Source organism: Falco punctatus (genome assembly GCF_963210335.1).
Source record: "Falco punctatus genome assembly, chromosome: Z".
Lineage (NCBI taxonomy): Eukaryota > Metazoa > Chordata > Aves > Falconiformes > Falconidae > Falco > Falco punctatus.
Genome location: NC_137586.1, coordinates 61,184,572 through 61,206,657, shown reverse-complemented (window position 1 = coordinate 61,206,657; position 22,086 = coordinate 61,184,572).

Below are 22,086 nucleotides of genomic sequence, written 5' to 3'. Positions count from 1 at the left end.
TTTCTGAATTCACTAGCAAAATTTCTGTTTACTTCTGGGCAGAGGATCTGGTCCCATAATGCAGTAGAATTCCCATGAAGCTCCTCTCTTTTCATTTAACAACTTTTCCTCCTCACTTTTTTGCCAAATTACCTTTTGTTTTGTTTGTTTGTTTTCTCTTCCCCTCCACTCCCCCCATTAAGCTGAGCTATGTAAAGCAACATGTTTTACCTGCCTCTAAACTGTGATCTTGGACATATACATTCACTGCCCTTGTCCCATGGAATTGTGCTGTATTATGCAATTCCTCTCCTTTACACCACTCAGAAGTTGTAGCTTCTCATTTTTCAAAGTTCTTTCTTTATGCTTCTTCAAGTTCTCCTCCCCCTCACCTACAATTCCTCCTTAAAAGCACAGAGCTGATTCAAGTGGAAACTATATATCTTTAATTAACTTCCATATTCATTTATCTTCCAAGTACCTTCCCTTTCCTCTCCAGCTGCACTACTGCAATTTAAAGATTAGTAATTGTTAAACATCCATCACATGCAAAGTGAACTGTCCCTAACTGTTAACAAGAACATAGTGGCCGAAGTCTGTCATTTTCTCTCTTTTCTTCTTTTTGGACACAGAAGTTCAAGCAAAGGAGTAAAGCCATTATGCCAAGATCAGCAAACAGAAAGAGACATTTCTCTTCCTCATGGTTTCAGCAACCTACATAGCAATATGCTGTTTATAGTCTGAATTTTGGACTGGGGTGGGCAGGGTGTGACCCCACCAGCCAGCACCTGAGCCACCACCTCCTGCCCCATCCGCTCCGGGGAGTCTGCACTTCTGCTGGGGCATCTGGCTCACCCTGTGCCGTGACAATACCCAAGCTGATGTTTTTGCTTGTTCTTTCTCCAGTTTCAAATGTAACACTCTAAACTCATTCACCCAGTTAGATGTATCATCCATCAGGCATTTTTACATCAAGGATGCAAAAGCAGAGTCAGCAAAGACATGTCACAGGGCAAAGTACGTCACTGGAAGAATTTGTTTCCCAGCATCTCTTCCTTCCTTTTGTCTCTCTTCTGTCTTTTCATTGGTTTCTGCTAATGAAAACCAACTTTATTCTAGATAATTCCCAGTGGAAACTACTATTAGAGACGTAATACTACTTTATTGTTGTTAGAGCAAAAAGAAAATAAATACACTGTTTTCATTTTTTTGTATGCCATCAAGCCTTTTTTAGATGCTCTTATGTGAATAGTACTCCTGCACACAGTACCCAGCTGAGACCACTATCCTGACTGTGTGCTACTCTGAGTAGCTGCTGACAGGGAACCAAGACACTCTACTGAAATGACTCAGCCAGCAAGTTGGGAGTTCACTCAAAGCAAAGAAAGACAAATGCCATTTAAAGAACCATGGTTGAGCGTATCATTTCAGTAAGATACAATGAACAAGGAGTCTTTCTGTGTAATACCTCCATTGTTCAATCTATTACATAGTATTTGCTATTTTTAACCCTTAACCTGATCATGATGGTGGAAGCTTTACAATGTTGCAGGTAATGGCTATACTAGGCACAGCTCAGGATAGCAGACACTCCACATTGGCACTTAGGTGGAGAAGTTTCTCATTCATCTTTCTGATTTTAAGCATGCAGGTGCAACCTTGCCGTGGCACGCATCCTTCCCATCATAAGAAGCCACTGAGCTCCTTCACTGTGCAATAGAAGCACAGCTGTAAAAAGTGCTTTCTCCATATCCTAATTATTTTACTTAGTAATCAAGAAACTAGATTATGATACTGTTCCTCACCATGAGTCATACTGTACAACCATAGCCAGTATTCATTAATTCTCAGCAGCTACTCAGCCTTACTGCAGGTTGCAAAGCCTGGACCTTACGTGTTTGCTAGGTACCAAGGGCACATTTGTTTTGCAATGTTGTTGAAGTGAGTGATGGGGAAGGCTTGCTAGAGCAGAGGTAGTCAAGAAAGTTTAAGTACTGCCATTGCTACTTTTACTTCAGACTCTAAAAGGTTATGCTTCCCTTTGGTCTGGCATTATAATGAATTATTCTAATCAGCAGACTATTCATTTTACTTAAAGCAGTAATATTTTAACAGAGGCAGTTATTTTAATTAGTGAGGGAGAGTTATCTTAAAGCATATAATGTAAAAAGAGATGGCATTATAAATGTAGAAAGCAGTTAGAAAAAAGCAACAGAATGTGAGATATGGATGGAAAAACCCACCCGATGCACACAAAGAACAAATGATGCAAACTGTGTCAAGTTAGGTTCAGGCTTTGTCCTCACTTTTATAACTATAATATGTGGTAAGGAGTCTTTTATGGTTCCTGCTGTAGATGTTACAAAATTAAATTACAGTTTTCTTCTACTGATTGATAGTTGCAGTACCGAATAAAGTATCACAATAAACCTTCAGGTTAAATTTCTTGGACTGGTTTTGATACAGTGTTGGAGAATGCATATATGTAGTTATTATTTAGTGGTTGTACCACAATTATGTCAATAAGAGCTTAGTAACAGACACTTTTTTTTACATGCAGCCAAGTAAACATCTACTACATTCTTTAGTGTTTTATCTTCCACTTACATTCACCTTTTTTGTGGCAAAAAGATACTACAGATAAAGTAAAAAACCCATTTTCTTCTCAGGGGAACTCTGTGAACATTAAGTTGCTAAACAAAAGCACTGACAAAGCCATATTGTGCTATGCTAATTTGTTTTGTTGGGTTTTTTTGTGGGTTTTTTTTTTTTTGTGGGGTAGTGGTTGGTTTTTTTTTTTTGGTTAAGGCAGTTTTGGAACTGCAGTTCATAGGAGTTGGAACTGCAGTCCATAGGAGTAAAGTGACAAAAGGTGTAGCACTGCTGAGTCAGTAAGGATCACTCTTCCTAAGAAGCTATTACTGAATCATAGTCGTTCAAAAAATCAACATACCATCTTTTATATAGCATGTTTTCAGGGCTTCTGGCTCATTGGAGTCATTAAACTCGTGTAGCACATTTTACAGAAGACTGATCACCAACCCCGCTGTCTTGAGCTAAGTCCAGAATAAGTATCAGTGAGAGAACTCAATAATGTTTAAGTTATGTGTGTCTGTGTGGTCTGGGATTCAACTTTTTTCCTCCTCCAGTTCCCTTTAACCACTTTTTTTCTCTCTGTGAGAGAAAAGACCTGTTAGAGTTGTGAAGAGGATACCCTCTTCCCTGTTGGATGCAAATAATGTGTTGAGGAAGGGAAGATAGAGGTGTGGATCTCTTCTTCCTAGGATCCAGTGATGGGATGCATGGGAATGGCTCAAAGTTGAGTCAGAGGAGGTTCAGACTGGACATGAGGAAATATTCCTTTACTGAGAAGGTCATCAGGCACTGTAAGAGGCTTCCTAGAGAGCTAGTGGATGCCCTATGCCTTTCAGTACAGTGTCCTGAATAACATGCTTTAACTGTTGGACAACCCTGAAGGGGTCGGCCAGTTGGACTAGGTGATTGTAGTTGTAGATCACTTCCAACTGAAATGTCCTATCCTGTTCTGTTCTATTATATTCTAATGATCTCAGCATTTTATGTTATAGCTTTTGGGATTTCCACACGTGTCTGTCCTTGTACGAGATTCAAGTGCTCTGTTATTTCAGGTTCAGCTACTGGACTGGGTACAAGCTATTGGGCTGGGTACAAATCATTATCCTTACATTTCTTGTCTTGGAGGGAGGACTGGGATGCAAATAAGAGGTGAAGTCCTCTGAGACCTGAGAAAGGTTTCAGCCTGAGACAGATCTATCTCTCCATTTTGTCATATGGTAAGGATAGGTTGTCCTGGGTCTTCTCCAACCCCTCTGGAAAGATACTCTTTTCTTTTTCTTTAGGTCAGTTCTCTAGACAAAAATAAAAATATAGGTTAATAAGAATTGAAGAAGAATAAATAGTTGTTAAAAGAAAGATCTCGGAGATCAGAGAATACATTTTTTTATTCCACGTTTGTATTTTCCTTTGACAAGGAAAATCACAAAGACCTATCTTGCAAAAAGCAGTGGGAGAATGACGGGCAGAAAAAGCATGCTCGTGAGCATGATAACCATCTAGATCTTCCTTTTATGGTGCTCGAAGGTAAAATTACTACTAAATGCATGCCTAAATGTTAGGAGGGGCTTTCTGTAGAAACAGAGACATAAGGGAAGGAGTGAAGAAACTGTCTTTACTTGAAGACTTAATTTAAGAGAAATGTGAGAGAAATAGACTGCAAAATTTCTTCTTGGTTGTGAGGTCATCTTAAATCAATTGCTCAGAGATTTTGTTAATTTCTAGGTTCTCCATATTGGATAATATCCATTATGGATAAATTCTTCTATGTTTTCAATAGCTACATACTTTCTGAGCTACAGGGCAAGTATCATAGTTTGTGACACCAATCATAAAGGTGTCCCAATGATAAATCATGAATACAATACTAACTGAGAATAGGAACTGGTGTACTGAAGAGATTCTGGATTACTTCAAGTTCTGTAACATCCAGTGAGTGAGAACACTGGCTCCTCTGTCTTCCAAGTTGAACATCTCTAAAAAAACCACAAAAAACCCTCAAAAAACCAAAAAACAAACCAGCCCAGAAACCTCAAAACCTGCCAGCCTCACAGTGCTATCCATCTGGTCCACCTGCAGGCAGCACAGCTGTCTCAAATACTTTTCTGCATCCACAGTCTCTTAGTACTATTGCATCTATTTTCCTTCTGAGGGGAAGGTTAAAGCCACATACCTCAGCAGCATTAACTACCACATGGATTTCCATTCATAAGCCTGACAGTGCTTGGGGGATAGCAGGCTGTGCACAACAGCTGCTATCTGACTCTGTCCCCATCTGTCTTAATGATTCCTTTCCCTAGACCTGTCAGGACCCAGCTGCACAGCGTTTGTTGTGGGCGCCCATAAAGGAGCAACCTAAACCCTCTTCCAACTGGTGTTCCTTCTTAAAGGATATCATCAGATACTCCTGTTATTTCTTAAGTTTCCTTCATGAAGCCAACAGTTTCACATTTAATACAAAAAAAGCTTATTTTTTACCATGAGGCTTTCACACAGTGATTGACAATAACACCCATGTAACTCCTAGAGGGATGGGTGTGCAGCATGGGGGATGCCTGAAACGGGGGACGAAAGGACAGAGACCCTTGTTGCTGAAGCTCTGCCCTCTACCTTATACATGATTATGCTGTCCTCTGGGACCTCCCTTCCCAAGTGGACACCCACATTCCTGTTCCCCTCTAGGCTCTTAAAACTTTCTCCAAACAGCAACGTGTTCATCTTTTGGAAGGACTGAACTGCAGTAAGTTGTTTTTCAAGGACCATGAAGGCCAAAGCTAGGCTCTTTCTCTAGCCAGCTTTTCTTCCACATTGCACAGACCTACCATACATAACATTATAATGTAGTTACTTATCTGAAAGGCTGGCAGCCAAGAATATTTCTTGAGCTGTGTAAGCAACACCTCTACTAAAATCAGCAGCAATTGTGAAGTCCCAAGTGAACAATCACACACATCTATCTTACTCAAAAAAATTTCTACTTAAGGAAGAGATTGGTTGATGTTTAAGGTTATATGATCTACACAGAAAAAGTCTAGCCCTCTTGTCTCTTCAGCACACTGTTTTAAAGGAAAAAAATCAATATTGTACAAACACTTCCAAGATTTTATAGGTTTGTTGGGGAAGCAGTGCCTACAGCTTCCTTGGTTACTGTGAAACAGTAAATACACTATACAGAGTGAATCTTGCCCTTCTTCCATCTTTTGTCAGTCATGTCTGATAAACAAAGCTGAGTGGGGACAAATCTGTGGGACTGCATTGTGCCACTCTCAAAGGCTATTGTTACAGCAGTTGGCAAATAAAAATTTATTCTGTAGGAATAAATTAATTTATAAACCAGCAGAAATCTATTGACAGCAGCAGGAGATTATGTGTGTCTAAGAACAGGCTTTGGTCCTGCTGTCCAGACTATGTAGGACTCGATTTCCTTAAAATTTTTGGCTGCCATGAGTGTATACCAAAAGGCAAATGCGGTTATGCCAGATTTGAACGTGGAATTCCATCTGGTTTCTAAGATTTTTTAATATTTATACTAGACATTTTGAAGAACTAGAAAACAATCATAGTGAAGAGACTGTTTGATTTATGGTTAGATAAACAGTAAAGGCAAGGTAAACTAGAGAACCCATGACAATATTGGATATTTAAGTAATAATCACATGCGTCTGCATTTGAATCTTCATTTAGGGATTATTTCCTAAATTATTTCAACCCCCTTTAACCTTGACTGAGGAGCAGGGGTATATTACTGTCAACCACAAGATCGGTTTCTCCTTTCGTTTCAACAACCGAATTTGCACCACAAGATGGCAACCTAAAGCAATCTGCTATAAAAATGACGTTGTGCGCGATATCGGTTAGAAATGCCTTCAAAATACTTGTTAAATCCATGCGGTGAAACTGTGTCAATCATATTTTTTAAATAATCATGCCAACATCTGCAAATCATGATATTTCGACTCATATCAAGGAGTCAAAACTATAGCTATTCTAAAACCCCATTAGTCAGATTATTTCAATAAATACTCTCAACATTGTCTGAATACAGATGAATGATTTAATAAAGCAAAACTATTATAGTATAGTAAAACATCCTTTTAAAAATAGAAATAATGTTCATAATTGAAATATCCAGGGAGAAATGTCTTAACTTGAGTGTAAGTCTTAAGTTCTCCAGGGAACATTTGCAGTTTCCTAGCAATTAACTTAGCAGCTATTGTTTTCTATGATTCAGAACGAATGCAAATCCCCTAATAATGCAACAAATCTGACATTTTGCCCATGTGCAGTATTTCAGCAATTTAGACTTGTTTTAATTTCCATAAAAGATTATAAACAATTATATTCACTGGTAGCTCTAATATATGGAGAATAGCAAAATGGAGTTAAGGTGTTATGCACTCTTTTGGTATTTACATTTATCTTTATCTCAATAGGACATTATGATTACTACATGATTACTGTAGTTCAAATAAGTAGCTCATGGAAGGGAGAAGCCAGTTAAATGTCTAACAGCAAATTAATTCAGATTGTTCTCAAAATAGTACATTTGAGAGCAGCTGCATGTGTTATTTGGTTCAGACCTTCAAATATACCTAAAACTGAAGCAGCAAAGTGGCAAGAACAATACTTATCACCGGACATTCAGTAATTAAAAGAGGGTGAATATACTCATGAATATTAACTGAAAAACAGATTTATTATGCCTGTGACTGTACAATTTGTGTCCATTCAAGCATACAGTTACAAAGAATTTATGGAGAGATAATGAACTGTATGCAAACATTAGGAAACAAATCACAGATGACCAATATTGATCCTGCAATAACTATGCATATTTTCAGTAGATATAAGACAACAAAAGCTGTACTCAGTGAGGGAAGAAAATCCAGTCTTGCCATCTTTACAGTGAGTTTTACGCACTAACTAAAATGCAGAATTTCAGAATGCTGAACGCTCCCCAAAAAACTGTTACTATACAACATGCATGCATCAAGGAAAATGACAAATTAAGCAAAATAATTTGGAACAAGCAAATATATATATTAAAAAAACATCCTCCTGAACAGAGACAATAAGGAACAGAACAGAAAACAAAGCCCTTATTTAGTCAAACAAGTTATTCCTTACTAGCAATTTTTTAGCAAAATGAGTTTATTTTGTGTTAGTTCTAAGTAAGTTTACTGTGTAAATGAGAAAGTACATAGAGTCAAGCCAATAGCAGATCAGAGATCAAAACCCAGAAATCTCCTGGCCTCTATCTGCAAAAGTATCATTACATATTTTATCTATCTGAATGCTACTTCCATTTTAGTATGCAATATTCATTGATCATGAACCATTATATATTTTCACAAGATATGAAATTACTTCAAGCATAAGACATTTTAAAGCCAAATTACCACTGCGAAATGAACCTACTTTGTGGCTTCCTTTAAACAAAAGGGGTATGTTGTAAAGAGCTTTATTTCATTTGGGTTGTTACTTTTCTGCAGTATTCCCTGAGGCATTATTACAGCTGTGAGGAAGAGACAAAGTCACCAAGGCTTCCTCAGCACTTCATTTTCTCCCACCGCTTCGTCAGCTACCTCCCTCTTCTACCTATCTTATTCAAAGCAATAGAGTTTGATGAAATATTGAAGATGAGTATATAAGAATATACAAGGAAGGTATTTTCAGGAAGTTATGCAAGCACCTGCCTCCTCAAGTCAGTTTTTACTGACTTGAGTTTTACAGTTGCATTATTTTTAATGCAACTCCAGGACTTCCAAAAATCTGCTATGCTTTGGAGTGAAATGCTAGTCACACTGCAAAGCTGCATTAGCTGGGAAAGAGATGAAAAATAGGATATTCTGCCAAACAGGAGGCAACAGCAGCTTATCTGAATGCTCTTGCCAGGCTGAAATTTGTGTCAGTGCAGTCAGTGGGCAATTGGCCCTGATATATAGGACACTGGCTGAGAAGACAGGTATGAGCTGAACCAAAGTGCAACTGTCAGACCTGGGGCAGGCTCTCTGACTTCGTATGAGTTTCAGGACTGAAGTACAAATGAGAGGAAGGGCAGGACAGCTAAGACTGCTCACAGCCTGCCCCGAAGAAGCATGTTGAAGTGAGGAAAAGAAATGACCATGTTTATCTCCTTTCTACACACCAGCTAGTGCAAATGTGAAGCTTGTTACCACAACAGGTGTAAGAACTTGATAATGGACACCCCCTCCCCATGCACTTGTCACTCACAGGCAGAGTGCCTCTAGCTGCTCTGTCACAGTCACGTCTCTCTTTCCTCTGGTAATGCAGATTAAAGCTCTGGAAGAAAGAAAAGCCATGAATACATACAGAGTTTTCAAGCTGCTTTTCTACATTTAGATGAAGGTGACAGCAAGACTTAGGAGCTGAGGATATGTATTAAAGTCCTGCCTGTAGTGTCTGATGTCCAGAATGAAAACATCTGCCTTATAAAATAAGAAGGCATTAGTAATTGCAGGATAGCAGATTGCAAAAGCATATTAAAGAGCTGCCTAAAAAGAAACCATGTGAGACTAGCCAAGTATAAAACATATTAGAGTCGACATAGATTTGCAATTTGTGGACAAATCAAATTGGTTAAAGAAATTCTAGTGTTGTCTATTGTCTACAGGCCACCATAGAAAGAATTATATGTTTGGGTTTTTTTCTTATCTTGTCCTTCCTTCTTTACAAAACCTTATGACTCTGGAGGTACAGAATGGCATCTGTCATGGCAGGCATGTATCTCTCTCTCTCTCTCTGTGTATGCATTTATGTGTGCAATTACAAGTATCTAACTAAACACTTAAATATGCAATGATAAAATATGTGCAGTTATTTACATAAGCACCATACCCTGGATATTTCGAAACCAAGTTTATTTGGTTCAGATTTGGGAATGTGAAATGCTGCTGCTATGCAATTTAACATTCACAAAGTAGGCTGGTTTTCAAGCTGGAGACTTAAAAACTGTTATATAGAAATTCCCTAGTTACTGTTGACAGTACAGACCCTTTTAGTTCATTGTGAGCACTACTTGAGTAATTTGCTGCAATATCAGTGCTTTAGCAAGTATTTTTTTTCACCAAATTTCTGTGGTAATTTAGAGAAGATAAGACAGTTCACGACAAAAATAGAAACCCATAGCAGAAAAGATCTGGAGTCACAGTACCCCGCAAGCATACCTGCTTTACTGAATAGCATCCTGCTTCTCATCTCCTGCTTCAGAGGCACAACAGACATTTTAGTATGTTACAGAAAAACGTACCGACTAGGAACTGACAGGCCATGAGCCTGACTCCCTGTCTTACTTTATAGGTGGCTTACCCTGAGATGTGAACAATTGTTTTCCACAGACTCTGGAGAAATGAATATCAAGAACGAACATGGTGCCGAGTTCCTCCCCCAGCCTTGTACAAATACACTACAGGAGCCACAGGATAGCTTTTCATTTGTGTTGCCATTTTCATACATTGCCATTGTCATTGGGAGGAAAAAAGAACAGTGAGAAACTGTGGCACTAAGTGATGCTGCTGCACTGCAAAAAAGAAATTGCACTAAAGCAGAAGTAAAACATGATCGGTGAACCTCTCAGGACAGGCACTCCTTTCCAAGATAACTATCTAGGTTGGCTTACACAGCACAGACTTCAGTTTCTCTCTTCTTGGTTCCTTGGGTTAGGAGAAGATTATCTGTATGCATCCATAAGCTTTTGAAGTCTAGATTTATTTGAGGAGGAAAGAAGGAAACACCCTTCTCTCCTCATCCAAAAACCTTAATACTTGACCCACCTGAAAACTCTAGCTCTGAAATTCTACTACCCAAGAGACATGTTGAGCTTACACACTGTAAGTTGCTAATTTTCCCCCAGGCTGAGTATGGCGCGTGACCTCTTTGTTCTTACATTGCCTGTTGTAAGATGGACAGATATGTACATTTTTTACTGTTCTTGAAATAATGCATTCTAACCATGCTGAAAAGGGAATGCAAAATGTGACATTTTCTTTTGCTACCAAGACTTTTAAAAATATGCCAGTAAGGGAATTTTCCTTGAAGAGTGAGAGAGGGGAGCCTGCACTGATATAGATTCTTCTAAAATATGGATTGTGAATTTCACTTGACTAATGCAAAATAAAATGAATGGTTGCATAAACTCGCACATGACACTCAAATAGAAGTGAATGTTTGTGGTGCTGACCTTGATTGCTTATACTGTTATACTGTGTGTCTGTCCTCTGTAAGTTAATATGTTTCCACAAATATCTGCAAAGTAAGCTTATCTTCCTCCTTCAAAATGTGCTTTTAAAATTCTCCTTTGTTGCAGTGCCTACAAGAAGCTTGACAACAGTTGTTAGGATGCTGGTGATCTGAGACTACCAACTGTCAAGTTGACTGGTGTTGTCAAAGTGTTCCTTGTTCCATCAGTCTGTCTTTTTCCATCTGCTGCATCTTACCTCCTATAACAAACTCTCATGGGTAGGGACAGCTTCTCAGTTTTCTGATGTACAGCATTGAGCACAATCATATCTGTTAGAGAAATAAAGGGAAAGAAGGAAAAAAGATATTCTCCATAGGTAAAATCTGAGAAATCTTCACAGGATGCAATTTCTCCTCCTCCTCCTCCTAATAATAATAATAATAATAAACAACCCACAAAGCGTTAACAGAGAGAGAAGGGCAGTTTCATTCTTCATATACCAGAACCCCACCCCCCCCATGTGTCTGATTTGTGTGAAACATGTACTTCATTTGCATAAAGAGAAATCTCTTTTTACATCAATATGGCTGTTTTGTGACCCCTGGCAATAGCTTCACTAACTACCAGCAGAGGAGGACCACCAGGCCAGTTATTGGCACAAGTGACTATTAATCCACCAAGAAGACCTTAATAGGTAAAGACTTGCAGTCTCGACTATCTTGTTTGCCATCTCTGGCATAACAAGTGGAGGCTGAAGCTGACATCCCAGTGCAGAAATCATGTTTGTCCTTGGAATACAGAAGCTCATTTCATGTGATGCTGAAGGATCCATCATTAATAGATCTTTCGTCTCCCTAACAGGGAAAAGATAAGTTACATGTCACTGGGATAACATTGCTTCTGCAAATAGCTCTGCAGCTGCCCTCAGTGAAAAGATTTAACCTCCTCCTATTCAAGTGCACATTGCCAGCAGCTCAGTTCAAATCCTGGCACTATTGAAGTCAAATTCTGCATGATTTCAAAGAAACAAGGGCATCTTGTGGAAATGTGGAATTCTTCCTACTGAGCTTTCTGCAAAGCAAAAGCATCTTAGCACTGTACCTTGAGTGCTAAATCAGTTGTGATTTTAAGCAGTTACTTATTAAACTCATAAAAAGCTGGAAATGAGGAAGACATTTGCCTAGCACATCATACTCCATTAATCTGAACACTATCTGAAATTAAGTCAATGACAATTTATTAAAGTTTTTGTTAATAGTTAACCACTAAATTCAAAGGTTTGATTTTTAAATTCTACTTATTTGAAATGGTTTATTCATGGGAGTATGAGATTGACTTTGTAGCTTATTTCAATGCTATGAGTATTGTAAGGACTCTTTTTGGGTTAGTGAGACTTTTGATGCCAACCCACATTTGTTTCTTGGAGCATAATGCTTCTTATTGTTAGACATATGAGGTTGGTTTGTTTGTTGTTAGACAACTGATGTAAAGTAATTACATTCTGGTTGGCTAATGAAGTGAGACTGGATATTTTATGAATCATTATGGCAGAAGTCAAATAATTTTGTTTAGCTCTAAACCAACTTGTGTTTGTTTGTGCTTTATTTCCAGATGTGAGAAATAAGTAATGTGAGGTACCTTGTAGACATTTGAAACAGGCAGTGTTTCACCTCTGGTTCTCAAGCTGTATTCTCAACCCTGGCTGCTTTATTCTATTGTAATTCACAAGCAAGCTTCCCATCCAGCTTTGTCATAACATGGTATTTTGGGATAATGCAACGCTCAGAAGTATTATACTAAACTCCTTGAGATAAGTGAAATTTTTAATTTCTGCCCCATTTCCCCAATACATTAATATGTTCAAATATGTATAAAATTATGGGGTTTCACTCTTGAAATTTCAATAAAAGATAACCTGACTAAAACCCAAATTAAAGATGTAATTTTATCAGAAAGATTTATAGCTAAATTTGCAAATCAAGTAAAATGAACTTCTACATGATTGTTACTCTGAGAAAACGTTACTTGATTTGATTTTGGGATCAAACACCATCTGATTTTCAAGTTTTGGGAACCAACTGTTCAACTGTGTCTGTTTTGAAAGATAGTGTGCTTAATTTATGTTGCAAGTCAAGCAAGTGGGGCAGAAGACCATTTTGGCTGAACAGGGAACCCCTCATGGAGATCAAGAGGAAAAATAAATCGTATGATCTCTGGAAGCAAGGTCAAAGTTCACAGGGAGATTGCAGAGGTTTGTATATGCAGTGAAAAGACACAAAAGGCCAAGGGTCAATTAGAGTTGAAACAGGCTGATGTGTCATATAGTAATTAAGACTTTTTAAAGTACATTAATAGCAAGAGCAGATCTAAAGAAAACATCAGACCAACACTTGTTGAAGGTGGTCACCTGAGTAATATAGATGAAGGAAAAGTGGAGGCATTCAATGGTTTTTTTGCCTCTATCATTAACAAAACTGAGAGCTTGGTCTGCACAGTCCCCTGAGACAGAGGACCAGGAGTACAGGAACAGTGACTTCCCATTTGTGGAGACTGAAATTATAAATTCACAAGTTCATGGGGCCTGGTAGGATTCATCACAAGGTACTTACTGAGGGAACTAGCGGATGCTGTGGTAGAACTCCATGCAATTACCTACCAAAGGTCTTGGGAGACTGGGGAGGCCCCCGCTGACTGGAAGATAGCCAGTGTTATTCCAAATTATAAAAAGGGTGTGAGGGAAGACCCAGCAATCATCAGGCACAGTCAACATGGGGAAGTCCTGTTTAACTAATGTAATATCCTTCCATGATAAGGTCATTCACCTAGTGGAGGAAGGGAAAGTGGTGGATATAGCTTTTCTGGATTTTAGTAAGGTTTCTGCTACTGTCCTTCACAGCATCCTTCCGGACATGTTGTCCAACTGTGAGATGAGCAGGTACATGGTGCACTGGGTGAAGAACTGGCTGAAGGGCAGAGCTCAACAGGTTGTAGTGAATGGGGATACATTTGGCTGGTGACTGGTCATCAGCGGTGTTCCTCAGAGGTCAATTTTAGGACCAGTTCTGTTCAATATATTTCTTAATTATTTGCATGCAGAAGTTGAATGCACCATTAATGAGTTTGCTGATGGTACCAAACTGGGAGGTGCTGTTGGCTTTCTCAAGGGACAAGAGACCTTGCAGAGGGATCTAGATAGATTGGAGCACTGGGCAATCACCAATGCTGTGAAATTTCACAAGAACAAATGCTGGACTCTGCACCTGGGATGGAGTAACACCGGCACAAGTGTAAACCGGGAGAGGGGTGCCTGGAGAGCATCCCTGCAGGGAGGGCGCTGGCGGTGCTGGTGGGCAGCAGGCTCAGCGTGGGTCAGCAGCGAGCCCTGGCAGCCAGACTACACATTAGGAAGCATTTCATTACTGAGAGGGTGATCAAACACCGGAACAGGCTTCCTAGAGAGCCGGTTGATGCTCCAGGGCTGTCAGAGGCATTTGGACAATGTCCTTAATAACATGCTGTAACATTTGGTCAGTCCTGAAATAGTAAGTCAGTTGGACTAGATAATCACTGTAGGTCACTTCCAACCAAAATTCCATTCCATTCCGTTCCATTCCATTCCATTCCATTCCGTTCCATTCCATTCCATTCCATTCCATTCCATCCCACTCCATTCCAAGTATGTAAATGTGTTGATTTCACTGTCTGAAAGTTCACTATATATATTGGGCTGAGCCTTGGTTTTGTTACATTTAGATTGTTGCAGATATTTTTGCAGTAGGAAGCTATAAGAATCTATGAAACAGACACATATAAATTGGTGCAATAACTGGCCTCTAATATTTCAATACATTTGCAAACTCCTAGGTCCAGATAAACATGCTAATCAAACCATTATATCTATGCTTACTTGCTGAATGGAAGTCCATATATGTGATCTTAGCTATTCTTTTCCTAGAAAACTGGAAAGCGATTAGAACATAAAACTGCTTCCTTTTTGGCAGTTTCCCAGCACCCTTTCTCTTTTCTTCCCCTGCCCCCACTTCCCCCACTAAATTAGAAGACGACAGTGCCAAACTGTTTTGTGTAAAGGAAATGCAAAGCACGTGACAGAGAAGAACGAGCAAATGTCAATATACTTTCCAATGTTCAAATGTAGATCTAGGAAATCACAGTGGAAACACTAAATGGTTTCAATGATGCATGGAAAATGCACTGATAGCATTTTTCCTAAACTGCCTTAAGCCCTCATGAACTAATCTGCCCTGTGCCTACATAATATGACCTCTCTATTGCTTAGACATTTGGAAAAGCACAACACAGAGGCCTCTAAAAACTTTTCACTTTGACACCAGTTACAAGGACAGATGCTATACATGATTTCACATTTGAAATCTCACATGAATTCCAGCCAGACCTCAGAGTAAAATGAATCTGTACCTTGGAGCAGAATATTTCTTTCAGGAGTTACAAAACATTATCTGGAAGGTTAAGTTTATCAGACTACCTGAGGGACAACCCTGTCAGGTCAGAAACCCAGCACTGGGTCCCATCAGTCTTGCCTCCGTGAAACTTTTCTTTTCTTCTACTCATTAGCTACAGAGAATAAATGATCCAATAGCACAAAACAATATGTCACATTATAAGGAGCCCTGCAAATTCAATGAATTGAACTGAATCAATGTGCCACAGTGAAGAGAAGTGCTCAGACCATATACAGACTCATTTCAGGCAGGAAAACATCTCCTGGGATGGATGTACCTAGCACCACCTACAACCTTCAGTTTTCTGAATTAGAGAAATCAGGAAAGTTTTAAAGAAGTTTGTAAGCACTGTGGTAGGCAGAAACTTGATATAACAATACATCATAAAAGCAAGATGAAGTCTGCAAAAGAGCACATATATTGTGAAATTTCACAGACTGAGTTAATATAAGACTTAAACCCACAAAGAACAGATTTAAACCTAGTAGTATTCAAAGCTTAGAATAGGACCATAATAAATTATTATAATATCGTCATCATTCCCTTCTTATTTCCAGAGTTTTAAAAATTTTAATATGTTAAACTGTCTTAGTTATACATAGTTATTGTCAATGGTAACTGGAAGATTTATCCACAGAATGGCATTTTTGATTCTGCCAGAAAAAGTTCTCGTATAAGTTGAATTAAAATAATTTTTACTAATAACTATACAAAAATGAATCTACATGGTTAGAAATGTGAGGTGTCACCACCCTCCATGCAATAGACATGATGTCCTGGTTCCAGCTGGGGTGCAGTTAACTTCCTTCTCCGCAGCGGGTGCAGCTGTGCTGTGGCTGTGCTGTGCGAGCAATGCTGACAGCACACGGGTGGGTTTGGCTGTGCCCGGGTGGTGTCTATACTCAGTCAGGGACTTCTCAGGGTCTCAGGCCCGGCCAGCGAGAGGGCTGGGGGGGCACGGGGAGCTGGGAGGGGACACAGCCGGGACAGCTGGCCCGGGCTGCCCAAAGGGATATTCCACACCATGGGGCGTCATGCTGAGTATATATAAGCTGGGGGAAGAAGGAAGAGGGGGGATGTTTGTGTTACGCCCAAGTAACCGTTACGCGTGGTGGAGCCCGGCTTCCCTGGGGATGGCTGAGCACCTGCCTGCCCGTGGGAAGTGGTGAATGGATTCCTTGTTTTGCTTTGTTTGCATGCGTAGCTTTTGCTTTACCTATTAAACTGTCATTATTTCAACCCACAAGTTTTCTCACTTTTACCCTTCTGATTCACTCCCCCATCCCACTGTGGGGGGAGTAAGCAAGTGGCTGCCTGGAGCTTAGTCATCGGCCAGGGTTAAACTATGACATATGATTTGAACAGGTCATAGAAACCTTAGTCAGTACTTTCCTGGGGACTCAAATTTCCGCTATAAAATGCAAGCATATCACATACAGAACCTACTAGGGAAGGCGAGGCATCACCTTTAGTATATCACACTTCTACTTTTTCCTGCTGCAGTTTCAGTTTTAGAGGTGATTGTCCAGATATGGGTTACAGCCACATTATAAATAAACATATAAATTATGTATGTAATATATTATTATATTATATATTAAAAGGTATATAAAAAATAGTCCTTCCGAAGAAAGACTTTTATGTTACCCCCTAAAACTTTCAGATGCAGCACAGTTACTGTGAGTAGAAAAAAAAAGGTAGTTAACTGACTACCAGAAGCTAGGCACACCATGTTATACCCTAGAGATGAAGAATTGTCTTTTCAGGCATCCAAATGCCTCACAGCAATAGTTCATATTTAAGAACTATTTTAGAGACACAGCAATTTAAAGGAGTGTATTGCATATGAGAAAACCTTGCCTAAGGAAGGTCCATGGTAATAACAGTGCACATCAGCCACTAAACTGATGATGATGGTTTGTGCAAATACAATTGCATGTGCATGTCTGGTAGCTCATCACAAAAGTATGGAAAACCTGTTGATCAGTATTTAAAACATTTCAGTGATTTGCTATACTTGCTGGGATTTGCTGCAGTGCTGCACGTCCTGCAGCTATTTCTCTGCTTCTGGAGATTTTCAAGAAATAGTTAAATGTTAAGAACCCACAGTGTACTTCTGAAGCATGCATCATTCTTCATTAAGTTATGTCAGCTTTCATCATGCCATACAATTTCATGTGTATTAGCCCAATACTATGCATGTGTGACATACTATTGACAATTTAAGGAGCTACCATCCACCCTTTTCAACATTTCATGAATAAAATGACAGCAGTTACCAAAATAGTACAGTCAGCAGAAGTCCTTTTTGAAAATAAGAAGTAATAGTTCAGCTCATCCACAGGTTAAAATGAGAAGTTTTCATGGATGGGATCCAGCTATAAAAACTCAGTGATGAGAAACAACAATTTATAAGGGAATCCAGAGAAAAACAAGAAGCATCCAAAATAACCATTCATAAATAGAAAGGAAACCTGGTCACAATTAAAAACACCAATTCACAGAAAATACACAAATTACAATTCTGTTACAGACATAACACTAGAAGAAAAACAAAACAAATGCTCTAAGAAAAAATATACAGATTTAAGGAAAAAATGAAGCAGTAAGCTGGAAATGCATCAAGTACATTATGTGTACCACAGTACAAAAGTTTTTCCCACTTTATCGAAGATTTTGAAATACTTATCAACACACTCATTACAAGTGTATAGAACATTTTACCTCCAAATATTCAAAACATTTCTGGATTCTAGGCCAGATTGTCGCTTGCATTCCACCTCCTTTACAGCATCCAGGTGACCAAAAGTTGCCACAAAATCAACATCTAGAAATACTCTGAAACAGAAGGAATATCTGCAATAGTATTGACACAGTCTAAGGACTCCTTATCATCTTGGTACATGGGATGTGGCCCGAGAAGGGAGAAGACCCTAGCACATTGCTACAATAGACAGCCTAGGACTGTAAGCTGCAAAAATGACCTCTTACTACTGCAGGTGACTGAACATATTTTGCCATTGCCCCAAGAACACAAAAATCTTTACCACCCAGTTGTAAATTAAAAATATATAGGGATTCAGGTGAATGCCTTTGACTGGAGTTGCAAATAGGAATAAAAACGACAAAAAATGAATTTAAAAAAATCTTAAAAACAATGCCTTATTATATGATCAGAAGAAATGAGATCCCTGCCCATGCACCACAGCATAGTTTATAAAGGGACGTTACAAGGTACTGCTGTAACACTGTGGCTTCCCTAGAGTAGTTACAGGAAGACCATTGTCACACTCCTTTTCTCCCAGTCAAAGTATAATATCTGATCAAAACTTGTTGTGCACTAAGCTCCACTCCAAAAATCTTTCTTCTACAGACAGCTGGGCTTGCTTGAGGGCTGCTGCGCCCTTTGAAATCAGAACAAGGTGGCAGCACCACTAACAGAAGTGGAAGACAAGATTCAGATGGAAAATAGTTATTCTTGCACTATACTATTCAGCATGTTTTTATAATTTTGCTCTGCTCAGGTTTCTAAAACCGATCATGCAGCAAAGCTCTGGTTGCAAACTTCCATGCACCATAGGTATGGAGGTGTTTAGAAGAATTGCCCTAGTGTTTGGTAAGAGCCTGATTAAGAAGCAACAGGTAGAAAATAATCACAATTCATTAGATGAGTTGGAAGTCTAAGAAACCAGAGAGGTACCACAAAGGTTTGTGAGTGAAACTAATGACACAGGCTGGAAACACTTTCCTTTTATAGTAGCTTTAGGGATTTATTATTATAAATGTAATGTCCATATATGATGTGTTAACAATGTCAAAACATTGATGATGCTTCACTTTATCTGTACTTAAATATTACAATGTTGTTCGCTATGATGGCAGCAGCTTGATTTTGGCAATAAAACAACATGATTTCAATAAGGCGGTTTAAGCTTTTTGGCTGAGTGAACATCAAATTCACTCAACTTGGTGCTTAGGCCTCCTGTGTGACGTTAGAGTGGTATTACATTAGAGAATACTTGCTGCTTGTAGAGATTGTTCATACCATGGATACCTTTTGGGCAGCTAGAGGGCTCAGTATGCCAGCTGGCTCAAAATATTGTGATTGCACCAATGCACTCAGGTACCTCTTTTGAGGCTGCACACAATGGCAGTAATTTCACTTCCCCTATTTAAAGTGAATGATTGTGCTACCACAAAATAAAGTAAGAGTATCAGGCAGATTACCATAATATTGACTGCAGAAATCTCATTTACAAATGTCAGCTTTTCAATATTCCTCAGAGATCTCATTGCTGCAGCATCTTGGTGTTAGAGGACTGGTGAATATCTGAAAGTGGTAAACTGGTGGAACTGTTGTTTTCCTGAAAGCCATTTTGTGAAACGTAAGACACAATTTCTTTCCCCCTTAAAATATCACAGTTCCAAGGAAATGTTTAGAAATTATTGGATTCAGTTTATATTATCCATCCCATGGGAAAAGAAGAATCTGATACATAAATCAACATCTACTTTCTGCTTCACCATAATTTTTTGAGCCAGAATTTGTCCCTATGCCCTGAATTCAGACCGGGTCCATCTTAAATCAATTTTGGGTTACTTAGTGAGCACACTGAGCAAACTACCACTTAGTCACAGTTTAACCCTGGCTGGCAGCTCAGACTTAGGCAGCCACTCACTCCCTTCTCCTCAGCAGGATGGGAAAAAGAATTGGAAGGCAGAAAGTGAGGAAACTTGTGGGCTGAGATAAAGACAGTGTAATAGGTAAAGAAAAAGCCACACACGCAAGCAAAGCAGAACAAGGAATTCATTCACCACTCCCCATGGGCAGGCAGGTGCTCAGCCATCCCCAGGACAGCCGGGCTCCATCATGTGTAACGGTTACTTGGGAAGACAAACGCCAAAATGCTAGATGTTCTTCCCTTCCTTCCTCCCCAGCTTTACCTGTTGAGCATGATGCCATATGGTATGGAATATTCCTCTGGTCAGCTGGGATCAGCTGTCCTGGATGCTCCCCCTCCCAACCCCTTGTGCCCCCAGCCCTCTTGCTGGTGGGGTGGGGTGAGGGGCAGAAAAGGCCTTGGGGCTGTGTAAGCGCTGCTCAGCAATTATTATAGTATTACTGTATTATCATCAACATAATTTGCAGTACAAATCCAAAAGGCATAGCCCCTTACTAGCTACTATGAAGAAGATTACCCTGGCTAAAACCAGGACATCACTTCTATTTCAGGTGCTACAGAATATAAGCAATTTGGATGATTTCTCCAGAAGAAGTTGTGCTGTGTTGCACAGAACAGATTTTCCGAGGCAATGTGGAGCTAAGGAGCGGGAACTGTGATCAATCACCAAGTCAAAGATGGTACCAACTGGCAGCAATGCTAAACTCGTGACAGTCAACTGGGAATGAGCTTTAATTTTGTATTTCTTTCACCAACCATAACCTTTGTAGCTGGAGTAAAGGGGCTAGACTGACAAGGTTAGAAAACACTTTTTTTTAAAATAAAACAAAACTAAACTAAAAACCTCATAGAATTCTCATTTTCTTTTAACCATTCATGCTAATTTGATTACTATGCTAAAAATAAAATTGACCTTCCACTATAAAGGAAGTTTTATTTTTAGTTTTTCTTGACTAGATGAGAGAAACTCAGCCTGGACTAAGTTTTAGGTATGTATTATTCCTAGAGTGCCACAGAAACCCCTATTTTTTTTCAAGAAGATTATTATTTAAAGGCCAAGAATAGCAGGAAAAGGGGGGAAGATATGTTTCTGCATGGACGACAGTAAGATGGAACTATTTAAGTGAAGAACAAAGCATACATGATTCTTTGCCAACAAGTTAATAATTTTTTTTTGTTTTTATCTTATTGGAAAAGTGATACAATTTAATTTACAAGGACATGTTTTAGAGATATCCCATTGAGCTGTAAAAAGTATAGATTAATCATCATCGACATAACAGAGGCAGTCAGAAGATACTTAGAAATTTTTAATACTTTGAACTTTCACAAACAAGCAACTTCACAAAGAAGCAAGTAAACAAGATAAAGGCTATGTTTTTAAATAAAATTCTTATCAGGCTATATAGCTTTGATTTCTCATATCCTTTAAGCACTAGCCTGGTGGACACTCACAATGCAGGAAAGACTTACTTTTCCCATGCAGAAGAGTAGTGAATCTTTGTTCATCCTTACTACAAGTTTTCCGTGTCCTACTACACTACAACATTAAGCACATCTCATGGCATGGATCTTGGTGTTCACTCTTCATTGGCTACTTTCCCATAGACAACTTACTGTTTGACTGAATTTTTACAGCTACTTATTTAATGGGAGAATGAATCTCAATACCTAGCAATAGGTTATCTGAACCTCACCAAATGACAAAGTAAAATAATGTAGAGCTACTGTTGTGCATCTGCTTTCAGATCAACTAATGCAGCTGGCATATAGTCAAGGTTTTCTCCTTAGGTGGACAATTAGTTCAAACAGATTGTAAATTAACAGAAAGGCAGTCAAAGGCTTTAGCATTCGCCATCTTTATATGCACTGAGTGTGGTGATGTCAGTACACAACATGGTCACCAATCAGAAGGCACTTGATTTTGCATCTGATTTTGTGCGGAAATGTACCTGTTGAAGAAGAGAGAGAAAACGTAACGTAAAAGCAAAGAAAACTCTGTACTGAAGAGAGTTACTCTCAGAACATCCCTGTTTAGCACAACTGTCACAGAGATCACTATCACACTGAACTTGCATGACTTTGTGAGAACATCCAGTCAAAGATGAGGATTCCAGACAAAATAAATCTTTCAGTGCCTGGCAAATTTCTG